This window comes from Poecile atricapillus, chromosome 3, assembly GCF_030490865.1.
Source record: "Poecile atricapillus isolate bPoeAtr1 chromosome 3, bPoeAtr1.hap1, whole genome shotgun sequence".
Lineage (NCBI taxonomy): Eukaryota > Metazoa > Chordata > Aves > Passeriformes > Paridae > Poecile > Poecile atricapillus.
Window position 1 is genome coordinate 107,328,122 of NC_081251.1, and position 17,112 is coordinate 107,345,233.

The 17,112-nt window shown below is 42.3% G+C and overlaps 1 protein-coding gene across 2 annotated transcripts in view; it reads right to left on the reverse strand.

Moving 5' to 3' along the window:
* SERTAD2 (SERTA domain containing 2) overlaps window positions 1-17,092 on the reverse strand; it is a 79,272-nt gene extending 62,180 nt beyond the window's left edge. For both annotated transcript variants that reach the window (XM_058835221.1, XM_058835219.1), the window contains exon 1: window positions 16,791-17,092. The gene's annotated coding sequence lies outside the window, so the exon portion shown is untranslated. The remainder of the gene's footprint in view (window positions 1-16,790) is intronic.
* Window positions 17,093-17,112: the final 20 nt, after the last annotated feature.

Here is a 17,112-nt window from a genome sequence, read left to right on the forward strand (position 1 = left end):
GAACTATCAGAAACAGTGAACTTTACTCTGTGGGTCCAGTGTTCTATATTTTACTTGCATGTAGTTATAAAAACACCAGTCTGAGAATCAGCATATCCATTCCAACCCCCAAGACAGCAAAAACATGAAAGAAACCAAAATATTTAACCTTTAACATAAAAATTTATGAAGAAGGCACACTGACTACAGCATGCAAGTTAGTCAACACCTTGCAAATAGCCTTCACAAGAATTCCATCACTGCTGGCCAGTGGTATTAAACTGATATTCTATCAGACAATAAAACACATGCTGCCTTTCTAGTGTGACAAATTTTGAGAGTTGGTAACAGTTTTCAATATAAAAGTTTAGGAACTTTTACTCTGAAATGATACATAGCACCTCTTTACATGCCACTGACTGTTTGCTCTCAATTATTTCTCCTCAAAGATACCAGACAGGATATCACCACCTAAAACAAAACTGAGAACTGGCATTTTGAAGTCTAGACACAATTTCCTCTTTTGGAAGCCTCCTCATCTCTGTACCTTCCCCATATAACCACACTGTCAAGGTGGCCTCATCTAGACCTTTTGTATACAGACAACAGTTCAAAATAGCATTTATTTCTGTACACCAGAACGATATATTAATAACTTGGTTGATAACTACATTGAATTGTCAACTTTTACTTTAAACATGTTCATCTTTTCCTTCATATCTCAGGTAAAAGGGGATGCAGCATGGATCATACACACTGTTGGAATGCCAGGACCTGTATCAGTATCTCACACAACTTCCTTAATCCACTATTCCTTGATACACTTCTAGTGCTCTTGAAAAAAAATGCTCTGTTTCTCTGGTGACCTTGGTATTATGTTCTGCAGCTCCATCTTTTTCAACTCCTGTGTGCATTCCATGCTTTGCAATCTGTTCTGATGACAAGCTTTCAAAAAGTATGATTGCATGTATTACCTACACACACATGTATTATCTATGCATGGCAATACTCCTTAGGCTAGCTACCTACATTTCATATTGCATTCTGTAGGTATTGAAAATAGGTTTAGCAGTCTCCATTCAGACTGCAGTTTGACTTTTGTTTAGCTGTGCTCTTCAGCAATTTTACTGCTTTTTCATTAGGGAATAATTTTCACTTGCCTGCTACATGCACACTGCTCCTTGGAGAAAAAAAAACAAACAACTCTGTTTCTCACTGTGACAGACTTTTAGTTTTGTCTGTCTGTTATCAATTTTTGATAGTTTTCTGGTCTGGAGGACTACTGCAGAGATGTGTGCAGCATGCTTTGAAAAAGGGAGTTAAACAGTTGTAATTCCATTCTCATGATACAGGACAGACTCTGGGGGGACTGCAGCTCCCTTTCCCTCTCCCATGTTATATTCAGCAAAATGTGGATTCAAGACAACTGAAATAAATTTGAATTCAGTGAATAGCCACAAAGATTCTTGTTCTCCTGAAACTAGAAAACTGTTTTCAATCACTCTTTAACCTAAAGGACTTTAGACAATCCAAAATACTTGGGTTTAGGATTAGCCAAAATCTTAACTTTTCAAAAGTTAAATGAAACTTTCCATGTTTCAGGTCAAACCAATCCACATTTTTGATTCAGCCACAAGATCAAACACAGTTAATCACAGCTCTAATAACTTCTATTGCTACTCCTCAACTTGCTAACTAAAAAATAACTAAAAAAGTAAACTAAAGATTAAAAAAATAACTTAAAAAAGTTAAAAATAAAATTCCCATTAATTATTTTTACATTTCTATATAAGGTTAGAGAAAATGGTCTCAGCTGATCTCTTGCTCTCTCTAAAGAAGCAAGAATACCCCTTTCTCGAGTGGTATTCCTCACAGAGCATTCAAACAACTTTCTGGGAGTTTGCAATCTGCTTCATTTCTATCCACTGGAGCCTACAGTAAATCTTGGGGTTTGGGATTCACAGGTTTCATTTTATTTTGTCTGGCAAAATGTACTTGAGAATGGCTTCTAGCAATATCAAGGGAAAAAAGGAAACACTTTTGGTAGGTAAGCATTCCAACTGTATCCACTGATACACAGGCAGCATACCAAAGCATGGAGTGATGTGTGAGAACACAGAACATCAAAATGTCTACTATTGCCCCATGCAGAGCCATATAAAAATTGATAATGAAGTGAGCCTGACCAGAAGGCAGCCCTCAGATCTCAGCTGCAGACCTCTGAATTCAACCAGATCCCATGGAAGGCTAAGGTCTACTTTAATACCAATAAAATATCTTTCCAAAGACCCAAGGCACCAGGGAAAGACCACTGGCTGCATTCTCCAGCTTGCACACAGCCTTGGCATCACCGCAGGTCAAGAAAGCTGATTTTTTTTTTTTTTGTCACAGTCAGCAACAAAATTCAGAAAATGACTTCTACTGCCAACTACTCTTTCCACAGGCATTCAGACACCAAAGGGACTATGTGGACTTGTTGACTGCTTAGACAGAAGCTTGTCTGGACTTCCTGGAACAGAGAGGACACGGAGGGGCTTTGCACCTTCAGTGGTTCTTGGTGAAGTCAGAAACACACGTCATGAGCATGCTGCACTGGAGTTACACAATCAAATTACATGCTGTACTGAGTATCCAGTCTCCTTCTCCTTGCCATTCCCCCTCACACACAGTGGGAAAACCTACTTCAACTGGTCCCAGAGATCCCTCAGTAATCAAAGTTTTGGCTCCCCATTAAAAAGGAAAGGCTACTTCATGGTATTCCCTTCTTCAGGGACAGGAGGCTCAAGGTCATTGCAGGCCTGAAGGTCTCAAGTCAGAAAAATGGCACAACTTGTCTTCCCAGAGGCCAGCCTGCTTTGTACAGTGTGGCCATGCTGGAAGGAGGCACAGGCAGAGCAGTGTGCTCGGCACAGACATGACACTGGCCCCACGCACAGCTTCTGCTGCCTGTGCCTCTAAAAGTGCCAGGGCTGGACACAGTAAAATACCCCAGGGTGAGGGGAAAGCTTCAGGGATTTTAAAGCCACAGCTGCTACACTATTTGTACGGTGGAGAAAGGCCTTAGCAGGTAGAAAGATGCAGAAAGAGCTGGCAAAGGATTGAAAGTTTTTCCTTGCTGTCCTTTTCTAGGCAGCGGCAGATGATCCTGCTGTCTCAGGTGTCCTGAACAATAGCTATGGAGCCAGGCCCTATTTTGGTGGTAGAAAAGGAACTGGCTTTCTGGGGAGAGTCAGAGACAAGCCAAGCCAGTTTCAGACTGTCATTTTTCCTACTGGTTCATTCTGCTCAATTCACAAGCTAGAAAAACTGGAAAGGTAACCAGTCCAAATTAATGGGAACATCAAGTGAACTGGTTTGTTTACGCATTGGTTTAACTGGAATAGGGAGCACAATTCCAGCTTTGGGCACTAGCTTTGCAGACATTCCCTTAACTTACCTTTGTACCAGAGAAAGCCATATGCAGACCTGAATTATTCCTGGTCTATCCCTGAAAACACATCATGGTCTCTTGAATCTTCATGCTTGCATGGCACCCATGACCACAGCTCTTATTATTGGATGGCAACATTCATATCCTACCAGCTCACTCTTCCAAATCCATGTAATTAGGGGGAAAAAAAAAAAAAAATCAGGAACACCACAGAACAGGAAGTTGTCTTTTTCTTCACACTGTTCTTCATGCATTATTGTTGTCACATCTAACCTGTAGTGTTTCTTTTGCCCACTGAAAGGATATTTTTCTCATGGAAGAAAAAGTAGTTCTTTGGAGTCCTACAACTAGTAGGAAATAATCAATTTAAGACTAATGATTAGAAAATCCCCAGGTATATAGTCATAGTTAATTTCTACCATAGAGCAGACTTCACCAGATGCTCAATTGCATTTCATCCTTAAGAGCAAACAAGGGCTCCTGCAGATGAGACCTTTCCAGCAGAGCTGCTGCAGATGGGCAGATTGTGGTGTCCTGCTAACTATCCCTGAGACCACTGTGGTACAATGATTCTACTTGCTAAAAGCAATAACTTAAAGTAAGCGCCACAAAGGGAAGAAAAGTGACATGGATCTTGCACATCAGTCCTCTTAAAATTTTTTAGTTAAAATATTTTAGAAACTGCAGGGTGGAGCCACATTCTGCAGACAGGGAAATTCGAGCATAGTGGCTTTGCTGCAAAACTCAGTGAGAGAGGGAGTGCCTGATATCCCTGTACACACCAAGGGCTGGCCATCCTCACCATACTCCGTATTATCAGCAATCCCAGAAAGCAGCTGCTTCTGTGTGCACATTAGAAACCTGAATGAGAACATAAATGAGCCAAACTGCCTTGCACACTTTAAAACTACATCATGACATAACTGCAAGTCATTGCCATTAAAAGTTTAGGGAAAATAAAATCCCCACCTGCCACATACAGCTCTGTGGTCTACTGCTGAGTTTTAATGACAACTACTTGTTTTAGCATCCTGGAAAGCTGCTCAATAATAAGGTAGTACATTTTCCCTCCAGGACCAGAAATCAGGTACTGTCACTTATCTACACAAAAGGCATACACAGGAAAATACCCCAAAGCCATGTGCCTCGTGCAGCAATCAAAATCTTGGACACTCTCTGCACACATAAATTTGCTCTTATTACAATATATTTAAGTTGGTCAGCATGCTAAAAATCTCCACTCAAGATTTCTGGCTTTTCCAATTAAGCTTATACACAAAAACTTTTTTTCTTTCAATGACATTGCCATTTATTGCAAAGCTATGATGAGTTCTTATCTCATTGTGGTGCCCCGTGGTAACTCATTATTCACTGAACTTCATTTTTTGATGTATGATGAGCAGCAACATATACTTAAATAGTTCTATTTAAACTGGCCCTATAGTTGAAACAAATCATTCCAAGAACAGCACTGCATTACACTCAGAAGTGCTCAAAAGCTTAGGATACAATATTCTTCCGTATTCACAGAGCTTAATAACTTCAAATAGAAATTACTCAAGCTGATGTACCTCTCATTAAGTCAAAGTTCTTCCAAATGAGAAGAGGATGACTGATAGTCAGAGATTACCAGTGAGAGATCACATTATTTTTGGCCACAAGCAAGCCTGAGAGGGCTCAATCCCCCACAGCCCAACATGCTCGAAAGGCTGCAAAGCAAAGTCAGCATCCCTGTCCGAGAGCCCAAAATTCCCAGGTCTATCTGGTGCTGATGGGGAACAGAGCATTGACTACTCCTAGGCCACAGCTGCAACACAAGCTTTCAGATTTTGTGTAAGATGGAAAAACAAGACAATGCACAACAACAAAAATCCCCAGAGGCAGAAAACAACACATGTACTAACACGGCTCCAGGCCTCAACCCCACCCCTCCAGTTACTCTCCAGAGGGTAAAGTGAGATGTCAGGACCCTTCCAGTAACAAGAACTGCTGCTTGGATCAGGTTCTTTGATCTGCCTAACACTGAAGGGATTGGCTTGAGAATTCAAATTGGTCAAAGGTGCAAAGTCTAGTTTGGGATGTTTAGAAATACTTTGGAAAGCGAAACACGGTCACTGGCCTGGCCCTAGCAGCTTCCTACATCAGATGCTTCTGGCACACTGGTATTTCAGGAGAGGAGGAGCCAGATTCACATGTCCTAAATTGCACCTAAGTCACTGTATCTTTTACTTCCTTCCACCTGACTCCTGGCCTTCAAGCATAGAGCCTTAGGCACAATTTAGGTCATGGGAACCTGGTCTTCAGCCTCTGAACAAGTGGAAATACCCACAGCTGACTCGGACTAGAAAATACCAAACACTTTACAGGACAAACTACACCTGCTGAGTGTACTCATACACACATGGCAGAGCAATTCTTCTGCCTCAGGGGTCCCCAGACTGTAAACTCTGACCCATAACACAGAGAAAAGCAAAACTGAATTTATCCATATGGACATGGAGCATGTTCCAGCTGGACACTGCAGGTGAAGTGTGCAATGTGAACATCCTCCATCTGCTGACCATGTTCTGCAGGATCCAGAAGCCAGTTTTCAAAGCAAGAGAGTGAACGTAACACCCCTCATCTCTGTTACCACTGTACTGCATACTGAAGCTAAGCTACTGAAATGTTTCTGAAAGTATAGGGAATGTTATTTCCTTTCCAAAGCTGCTCTGTATCAGGAAAGATCATAATCAGATAATATCTCAGGCAGAGGTAAGAAAGATGGCAGAGTCAACATATCCAACCTTTTTCACATGAAAGCACCCACCCTGAAATAAGCCAAAAATGCTAATTGTGTTTATTGCACTATAGAATAAACAGCAATTATGAAGCTAAAGAAAGTAACAAAGCATCCCTGCCTGAAGGGTCTTCTCTGGGCTATCATGTATCAGAAAAAAGATAAACACAGAAGCTTGAGACATAGTCAAAGAAAAGCTCTCCTGAGATACAAAGTCCAACATTGTGCCCTAATATGCAAGAGTATTTCACTCTCCAGGGCAGAGTGGCTTTCGAGGACATTTCACATCCCAGATCCAGAGCAGCCCCCCAAAAGCACTTTGGGAGGCAGCAGACTGACACAGTGTTCAGCTTCAGTGGCATGGGAGGATTTCACAATCCCTGCCTGCAGTCACAACAGCTCCAAAGGAAAGGGGACAGCTGTTCTCACCCCAGAAGAGGAGCCCTTCTGCACAAAGCCTACAGACCCACCAGCCATCTCCCTCTACCCCAAACCCAAAGTATACCAAGGAACAGGAGAGTTCTTGAACTCCTGAGGTCACCATGTCACTGTGGAGAGTCAGCTCATAAGAGATGCCAAGAACAGGGCTGCTCCCTTTGCAAAGAAGCAGAAAGGAGGTTTCTCCATCCATGCAGTAAGACAGAATCCCGTCCTTCAAAAGCTGAAGTGCTTCATAAACAAGGCACTAAGCAGCCTGCATTCTCCATGCAGCAGAGCAGGACTTGGCACTCTCCAGTCAGGCTGATTTCCTCCCTGCCATTCCCACTGCGATCCAAGTCAGCTGAGGTCTTGCAGGAGCAGTGCCCTAAACCTCCTGACTATCCTGTGTGAGGTGGAGAGATGGCTCTCAGCTCCTGCAGCAGAAATGAGCCTGCCTTGCAGAACAGACTGGCTAAAAAGCAGAGCAGGAATGGGGGGCAGAGAGGTTCTTCTTGTCTGCAGAGGCACTCCCCAGGGAGGAAAAGCCACTGGTCCCTGCTCTGAGAGCAACTGATCCAAAAGAAAACCTTGTTACTGCACCAAAGACCCTGAGGTCAGGCAATGAATCCTGGACTCTCCTCTACCTCATCTCCAATCACCCTTCAAAAGAAGGAAGCAGCAAAGGCATGTCCAATCCCACAGATATGCATTTGGTGAGTTTCAAGAATGCCCCAAGGAGCTTCAGCAGAAGGACACCCAGTTTCTACATTTAGGTTTGAACTACATGCAGAGCTGGCCGCTCCTTGCAAGACAAGGACATTCCCAGTCATGGTCAGCAAAAGAAAAAGGTAACAATAGAGCTGTTAAAGGAGAGCACTGAGACTAAGGGGCCCTTCTTTCTACTGCCCATTCTGACACCACATTAAACACTCCTCTACCAAAAAAAAGCACAATAAAACCCTTTCTTGACATCACAGGAACACTTAAGACTAAGTAAAATGATTCAGGGCCTTGGCCTTCTTGCAAATCAAGTGAAAGACAAAATACATACAAGATAGTTTACATGAACAGATGACATTTTTAAAAATCAGACCTTCTTCCTTGTGCACTCAATACTACTATATTTTTCCTTGTTCTGTGCAAAGCAGAGGTTAGAAGCAAAACAAAGTCTTCTCCCACACTTGATATTACACTGGCAGTATCAGATGCCTTGCTGCCCATCTTCCCACACCTGGGGACATTCCACGAGTACCCCACTGTTCCCATCTACTCCATGTCACACTTAAGTCAAGGAAAACAGTTTATCAGTGTTAGTCCCCTTTCCCAGTTTTTGGGCTGCTGAGAAGGTGCCACAAACAAAAGCAAACAACATGCAACAGCCCCGTCCGCATGTCCCAAGGACTGGCTCTGCACACTGGTGCCTGCAGAACAAGCACATTGCAAAAGCATTATGTTTCCAGTGGCAAGATGGATGGGAAAAGTGCCAGCCACTTGCTATAACCCTTTTGTCATGCCAATTGCTGGCTGCTATGAGCATGTACTTTAGATACCTCCTTAGAAAAGAGCTCTGCATCTCATCCTTCCAGATGGAGGAGGAATGATTCATACACACATAAGTATGCTAGAATGATGGCTGAAGAGAAAACATTTTCTTTATGTTTTCTGTTTTGCATTACAGGCATGCTCAGGGCCTTAATCACAGCAAAAAAATTGAAGATGATGACACTTCATGCCCCAAAGAATGCTTGTGCAAAACCCCAATGCAGTTCTCCCTGGCCATGTCAAGCCTCATATTGCATGCACACACCTCACGTGCCTCATTCCCCTGCTCTCCCACTTTCACAGCATTGCTCTGCACAGAACGTGACAGAATAACTCCACTTACAAAGCCATCACATCACACAATCACAAATACAGGGAAAAGGATGCAAGAGACAGATCAGGACTTAGGAGCACCTAAACTGACCACAGACTGACTTGCAATGCAGAAGAAAAGCAAAAGGATGTCTTTTCTTTCCAGACACACCACGTGCCCGTTTCTTTCCTGGAGGACACTGCAGGCATCCTCCTCCCTTATCCTACCTGCACAGCACCTCTGCCACACACTTGCACTGCTCTCAATGGCTCTGCATCCTGTGAACCTCGCTCTGTTCTCAGCACTAAATCCCCACCCAGTTACTTTCCTCTGGCCTCCCTGATTTGTGAAGTCCTTGGAGCAGAAATTATCTGTAAGCACCTGGAAAGTACCTGAAATATCCCAAGTCCTACTGCAAATAAATAAACAAACAGCAGTGCACAGTATGTTTATTAAGCCAACCATATAACAGTCATCTCCGACATCAAAAATTAGGACTGTAGTTTCTTCCTACAGACAGTGGCAGTAAATCCACACTTTGGGGTACATCTGTGGACCAGGGAAATGTTCAGATTTGCTTTCTCTGCTACTCACCTCCCTGCTTCCCCCATCACATTATCCATTTCTGGAATCCATGCCTCACTTTTTATTGTAAATTATTCTAATCAGGGTTTGTGGCATGGCAGAAATCCAGCATAACCTTCAGAAATATACTTACAAACTGGCTTATATAGATTCTTTATTTCATAGGAGCCTTTCAAAGAGCCTGGTACAGAGTCTGGGAGGATTTGGCATCCTTTTTCAGCAGCATCCCTGTGGTGGTGACCCTTTCCTAAAGGGTGCTGGATGCATTCACTTACACTATTTCCTCTCTTTGTAAAAATCTCTCATTAAAGCCAGGAAAAAGTGTTCAAGCAGGAATTTTTCCTCTGCTGTTTTTCAAGCTGAAGTAGTGCAACTTAGGGGCAGCAAAGGGACTAGAGAGAACACCTGAAGTCCAATGCAGATCTTCTTTCCCACTCCATCCTCTTCTGAATGGGAAGATATAAGATAGGCTAGATAATTGCTCCAGCTCCTTCAGAATCAGGGTTCAAGTGGAAAAAAAAGGTAAAAGCAAAATAAAAAAATAAAACAAAAACTGCACAAAAGCCCCAGCAATTATAAGGATTCTTAACTTTTCTAAGGCAAGGAGCACAGGCTACTTAAGTAGCTCTTGAAAAAATCCCTACACTTTTTTCCCTCATGCTGCAATAGTTCCAGAAGGAATCTGGATCTGTGGCTTTCCCATAAAACTAATAAGGAGGTTCTGAACCCTACATTGGGGAGGGGCAATAAAAAAACCCCACAACAACAAGCAATTTAGACACAGAGCACTACCATCTTGTTAAATAATATGTTAAGAACTCATCTGCAAGTCTGTCTTGGCCAATGAGGGACATCAGGCAGGAAGATACAGTAATACTCTCTAGCATGCAATTAGTCTCTGCTGTAAGCACTTTAACTCTGGATTTCTTGGATTATATTATTGTTTGTAGTAACTATTATTATTGCTTCGTAGGAGTGATATGATAGCTGTCCAAGCACCACAATCAAATTATGCTACCAAGACATTTGGGCAAGGGATTATCACAGCAAAGGAAATGGATTATCACAGCTTTTATTCTGAACAAGGATAAGAACAAGATGACATACCGTTTTGAAAGTGGCAGGAGGGACAGAAGTAAACTGTATCTGAGATTTACTTTTTTACCTCCTCCCTCTTTTGGATTTTTCAAGATAGTCATGCTACAAAAATCTGCCAATCTAAAAAGACAGAAATTTTTGTAGAATTTGCACTGAAATATCTGAAAACAGAATAAATTTAAAATATTCCAAATCAAAGGACAGTTAAAACAGCCTCCTTGTATTGGCTGAATACTTGTTCCTGGGCATTTTCCCACTGCATATCTGCCACTACTTCCTTCACTTGACATCAGGCAACAACCATCACCACCACCAGGCCTAAAGACGTCAGCTCTGTTTTAAAAGTTTACTATCAGATTTGTTCCCTCTCACAGGAAGGAGGACTGCTCACCTTCCTTCAGTTGAGCAGGTTCAGCAAAGAACTGATGTGTTCCTTAGGTTTAATAGCTTAAAGGTTCTCTGAAAAAGGCTGCATCTTTGCCTATCTCATTTTGTACTTCAGTTTTCACACTGCATCTCAAATCAAGTATTAGCTTTTTTGACTTACAAATCTTGTTTGACTTTTTTTAATAGTATTTTGATATCTTCAATACATATGCACACACACTTTTGGTGCATGGTACTCAAGAGGCCAATTTCTTTGGCAACAGCCAAATATTCCAGACTGGATAAGGGAAAACACACTAGCTTTAACACCCCTGTGATTCAGTTTGAGAGGTCATTTGTAGCTATTTCATATTACTGAGGAGAAAAGACAAAACCAGAAAGGACAGCCAAATAAATAGAAGCAAAAAAATAAACTAAAAAAATAAACTTAAAAAAAAAAAAATCTCTGCAAAGATTAGAAGAAGCAAAAAACCTGCTTTGCTACAGCACAGGGCACGTGTCTGAAAGCTGATGACACCTGAGTATAATTTCTGGCTGTGGCCCTGACTCCTTCTAGATGACTGCACCAATTCAAGTCACACCTCCTACAGGCTCCCCCTTCATGTTCTCCATCGGACTACAGGTCAGCAGTGGTAAACCTTTTCCTTGCCAAGGACAGAGGGCACCAAATATTATTGGCATGAGATACCTCAACATGGACCTTGTGATTCTATAGACAAGCAGCAACATTGGTGGTTGATTAAGGTTAGAAGAAACAATAAGAAATTGAAAAAAAATCTGGAATGAAGTGGAAGGAATCAAAACAACAATAAAAAGGGGATTCAGTAGGACAGAAAGTAGGAAAGCAGACGATTAAAAGGTTCGTAGAAGGAAAGAAACAAAAAAAAAATAAAAGAGGAAAAAGGCATCCACATGAATATCTGACTTCATTTGACAGGTGAAGAACAGGGTGTGTTTCTATTTTTTAATAACAATATTGAAATTGGATAATCCAACAAACAATATTTTATTTTGCCCCACAGAAAATACATGAATATAGACTCATAAATTTTAAAGAAAAATACTCCAAGCTCTCAATGCACTTGTTTTCAGAACTAATGCTTTAGCCACATTAGCAAGGTTATGGACAAGACCACAGAGTAACTACAATTCCTTCTCTAAATAGAACATGCTTTTTCAGAGTCACAATCTCTACAGTAATTTTGCAGTTCTGCGAGACTATACCCTTGTTATTTATTGGGATTCCTCCCTACTTCAAATGGGAGGAGCTAAAGAGGTTTTGTTCTGGTTCAGCTATGATCTCTTTATCCTTTTTTCTTTTCCCCCTACCCTGTATTTCTGTGCTTTTTAACTGTCCTTAACTGGACACACAAGGCCAATGGCAGATATGAAGCACTGTGGATCACTACAGCTATGGGTAAATATTTTAGAGAATCAGGAATTTCATTTCAGATCACATTACTCCAACATCTCTGCCCTTCCTGTCACTTCACCTGCTTGTAACCATTAGAAAGCAGAGTGTCATTTCTAAGCTGTAGCTGAGCACTAAAAGCACCATGCTGGCCTTCCCTGGATCTACTTAATTAGAGATTAGCAGAAACAAAGCATAGGGAGAGTATAAACGTAATTTTGCCAGTTTATCAGCAAACAGGTTTGGGTTACCAAAGAGATAAGAGTAAGGCTGCTATTTTATCTGTGCAGCTGGACCCGTGAGTTTACCTTCACTGGGACCACACCTCCATCAGAATTCCCTCTGAAAAGTCAGCATGAACCACAGTATTAATTTTCCAAGTTGTCAACCTTTAGTGCTGTCTGCATCATACACTCAGCATTTTGGAGTGTTTCTCTTTGTACAAGAACGTGCTCCACAAGCCTTATAATATCCAAACTCTGTTACACAGGCTGCTGCTCACATGTCACAGAACAGATGCTCGCCACAGCATTCATGAAGAGGCCACAGGGTTGGACCTTCCTAGTCCCAGAAAGTCCACCAAATCAGTATCCACCACAAAGGCAGAGAGGGGTCCCCCAAAGTGTACCTTAGTGTGAATAAACCATTTCATCAGGAGTCATAGCATACAGCTACAATAAAACAGAATAATTTGAAATTAAACTTAAGTTCACGATCAATCGGGAAGAAGAGAAGAAAAAGCCTTGGAGCAGAAGACAGCCGTTCCCATTTACAGCTCCTCCCAATTAAAATGTTTTATATAGATCATCAGAACCTAATGCATCGTACACGTTCCACAGCGTGCAACATAAGGCTGCTGGTCTGTCATGTCTCTGTAAGAGCTCAGTGTGATGAATGATCTGGGTACTTGTCTCTCTGGTATAAAAGCAGGAAAAGCTTTGAGACAAAGAAATAAAGGCCAATGCATATTACACATCTTACAGTGCTTAATATCATTCTTCCTGACTCACACCTCTGAAAACAGTTAAGGTCACTATTTCTCGTTTATTTTGAATGTGGATTTCAGCATCAGTATCCTCCAAATCCTTGGGAGAATTTAATTTAAAACAGAAACAGGAACATCAGGAACACAGAGCATTTGGGCTACAACAAACAATGCCACACCATCATGTCATAAGAAAAATAAGTGACCTTCCCTTTTGCCTCTGCTGACAAACAGACACACGTGAAGCCGCTTGCAGGCCAGGATGTTAGTGTGATTTCTGGAAGAAAATCTAATAAATAAAGATTTAAGAGTTTAAAAAAAGCAAAAGAAAACAAACCTGACTACTGATTGCCAGAACTGAAAAACCTGCCTTTCCAAATCAACTAATGGTTTGGCAAGCCTATGTGAAAAGCAGACAAACAAACAGCATCTTTTCCTTTTAACATGGAATCCGCAATAAGAAAAAGAAATCAGCATTTTATTGATTTCCATAATGCCATCTCTACAGCTTAACAAACTCACTCAGCTGCTAATGCTAATTCACTGATGCTATGGAACCTTCCCATATAATTATACACCCTCCACTTCGCTGAGCCCCAGGGCGCTGTTTCTAACTTTCCAGAGGACCACTGCACCAAAAGTAGAAACAAAAAAATATCTCTTTCATTACCCAAAGCAAACTGCAAACCAAATTTTGCTTATTTAAATGGGAAGTTAGAGAGACTTGATTTTTAAGACAGGGAATAATCTGCCAGTCTGCATATATTTTCAGATGTGATTTCACGACAACCAATTCCCATTTAAGCTCTCCCCACCTCTATTCTTTTTCTTCCTAAGAGCACACAAGAATACAATATATAAATATTGCAAGAATTTTGACTTCTAGGGAGAAATTCTGAAGTCCTTCTCAGCTCAGAAGGGTTTCAAGAGGGTGATTCGGAATCAGACATGGAGACTTTTGTGAATGTCACTACAATTAACATTGCAAAAAAATTATAAAATGTTACCATTGCTACAGGGATGTATATTTCAAAGATATTTTTATTAAGCTTTTCTTTTAAAAAGACAACACTGGAACACCTTCTAAACGAAATTTAAGGAAGACATCTTCTCCAAGTCTAAAATCAAAAACGTCCTAAATAATTAATGAAGTATATTCTGCTATTTTTCTCCATTTCTCAAACAAATTCAAGCAGGCAGCTCCAGTATGTTTTAGTGAAGGTTTTGTTCAGTCAGGGACAGCAGAATTTGGCCCGATTGATCTAGTACAGTCTATCTGGAAAAAATGTAATGGAACTCTGCAGTGTAAACACCCTCCCCAAATGACTGTACCTAGAGTCCCCTTTCCTGCTCCCCCTGTTTGCCCAGCCTTGATATTTCAGATCCAACTATACTCGGTTCACCACATCCATCAAGATTCAACGTGCCATTCGAGCTAATATAACCTGATTTTGCTACGGTTTCCCATGCATATATTAACTTGGAATCGGCTAATCTATTTCCTCTGAGAATGGTGAAATGTGGGGATTTTTTGTTCAACAAACAAGTTGACAATATCAATATAGAGTTGGAGAGCCTCTAAAAACAATCTAGTTTGCATAATTAATGTTAATTACAATAACATCTCAATCAGTGACACAAAGGCTTAGCAATGAACACAGTCATATGAGGAAGTGAAAACATGAAACAAACATGAAGGGATCTTGTCTTGTTCTGAAAGAGTATCAAACAAACTTTCAAGAGATTTATAAATAAGTACAGAAAGACAGAAGACAATTCTGCTTTGTTAAGATGTAGTTTCTTCACAGGCTGCTTAGCACAGAGCTTTTTTTCTGAGATTGTAGTAAGACAGTAGATCTGAGCTATGGACCCACCAGATAATATTATCTTTCTACAGCATCACATCCAAGCCATTATCAACTGCTTTAAAGAAAACCAGCCGAGGGCCCGATCCTTCTGCCAGTGATTTCAATAGCAAACACTTTAACAATGCAACGTGAATGTCTGGGGAGTGGGGGCGGCTCTAGAGACAGAGGGGAATTAGGAAAACAACTCAAACTTGAACACCGCATACAGGTATGGAGTCCCACAGGCGCAGAGGAATTTCAGGACAAGATAATCAGTTTTTCAACAATCTTTTTCTTACTTTATGTAGCAAAAAACACACGGAAAACTTACCTGCACGTTTCACTTGGCAGCACAGAAGTCTTAGACAGAAGGGGGTTTTTGGTACGGTCACTTAACAAAGCAGATTTACATTTAATCCTCAGAAGTTTTCTTCATGGCCCAAGGAAGAATAGTTATCCAACACGTTGTCATTTCAAGGAAAGGGAATAAAATAGTTATGAAAAAAAGAAGCGCCACTCTACCTCACCCAGATTGGCACTGTAGTACACAAGTAGTCACACAAGCATCGCAGGGAGCACTTGCGCAGTAAAGTGCCACTCAGAGTGAGTAAGGGTGGTGTAATTGGGTCTGATGAGGGGAGGAATCACGACTTGTCACATCATTACTACAGGGGCCTTTCTCAAAACGTGAGCTGCTTGATTACTCCTCGCATTAATGCAAATCTGCTCTGTTAAAGAAGTTACACTGGTGCTAAACCAGTTCCAGAGGAGAAACAGGCCCACTTCACACTGATCCAACAGACCATGGTTGAATTACCCCTCCCCATAAAGTCAAAAATTAGGAAGTCTTCAGGTTATGTTGGGCAAGTTACCTCTTGGGAAAAGGGCTGATTTTCTATTTGATGTCAATATCACAGCTAATTTATTTTTGTTTCCCTCTATTTATAGATAAAAGCAAGACAAGATTTAGTAAAGATTCAGTTTTCTCTAGAAATTCACTGACCTGCATACACTTGAGTACTCACTGAGTAAAGGACTTATTTACAAGAGTGTTTGCCTTTAGAAAGAGAAACTTTATGTGGAGGATTCCCAGAATGATGCTGGCCTTTCCTCTTAACAAAAGTTATTTTTCAGATGCCTGAGATGGATGATTTTGGAGCCCTGTGAGGTTTGGTAAACCTTCAGCAATTAGTTTCCATGTGATATAAATTACAAAGATCGAGCAATTAATATTACTAAATAAACCCAGCAGAGTACTGAGGCTTTGGATGCCCTGCGCATGGAAGCACTGCTGTATTTGCTGGGGTTTTCCATGCCTGTTTTATTTTAGCTGTTCTGTACGTACAGAACCACATTCACGTTCTAAAAATACATTAAGGAGAGGGAAAAAAAAAAAAAAAAGAAAAGAAAAATCAATACCAGTGAAACAGAGACATAACCATTTCACATCAAGAGCTCCCAATACCAAGCCAAGACACCAAAACTCCCCGCTGCGGCTTCCCCCTTCCAAACACGCATGTTCTCGCCACTGCAAGTGAAGCCCAGGTAACAGCGAAATATCCAGGAATGACAGGGTGGGGAGGAGGATGGAGCACCTAGAAATACAAAAGGTGGGTTTCCCCGCTTTTCCAGGACGGACAGTGACCAGAGCCTGCCATGGAGGGGTTGTTCGACCCTGGCGGCTTTCGGGATACCCTCACGTCAACCATCACCACAGCCTCAACCAGGGCGGGGAAGAAACCAAAATAAAATCAAAATTACAATTGCCGGCAGCACGACACGCATTAGAAGTTGGCAACGACGCCGGGAGGTTATACCTAATTTTTTTTTTTTTTTTTTTTCCTCCCTTCTTTTGCAGTCCGAGCGGGCAGTGCCAGGCTGCGCCGGGAGGGGAATGCCCCAACTTTGGAACAGTTGTCGGTGGCCGCCCAGCACAGCCCGGGGCTGCCCCGGCCCGCGCCCCCGCACCCCCAGCCCCCTCAGCGAGCCCGGGAGGGCCGTGCCCGGCACTCACCCGCTCCGGGGGCTCCGCGGCGAGGACCGGCGAGGGAGGCGCCCGGGGGAGCGGGGGCTCGGCGGAGAGAGGGGGCGCGGGGGAGGCGAGGAGGCTGCGGGGGAAACACGCGGGGGAGGGATTTAAACTGCGGGGAGGTCAATGTAAAACGAGCGGCGGGGGCGGCTGTGCCCGGCTCTATCCCATGCCGCCGCGGCGGCCCCGGGCGGCGGCCGAGCTGGGGAGGGTGAGCCGGGTCGGCAGGCGGCGGGGAGGATATGACACGGTGACAAGTGCGGCCCGCCAGCCCTGTGCCGGGGGAGGGGGGCCGGGGCAGCCCAGG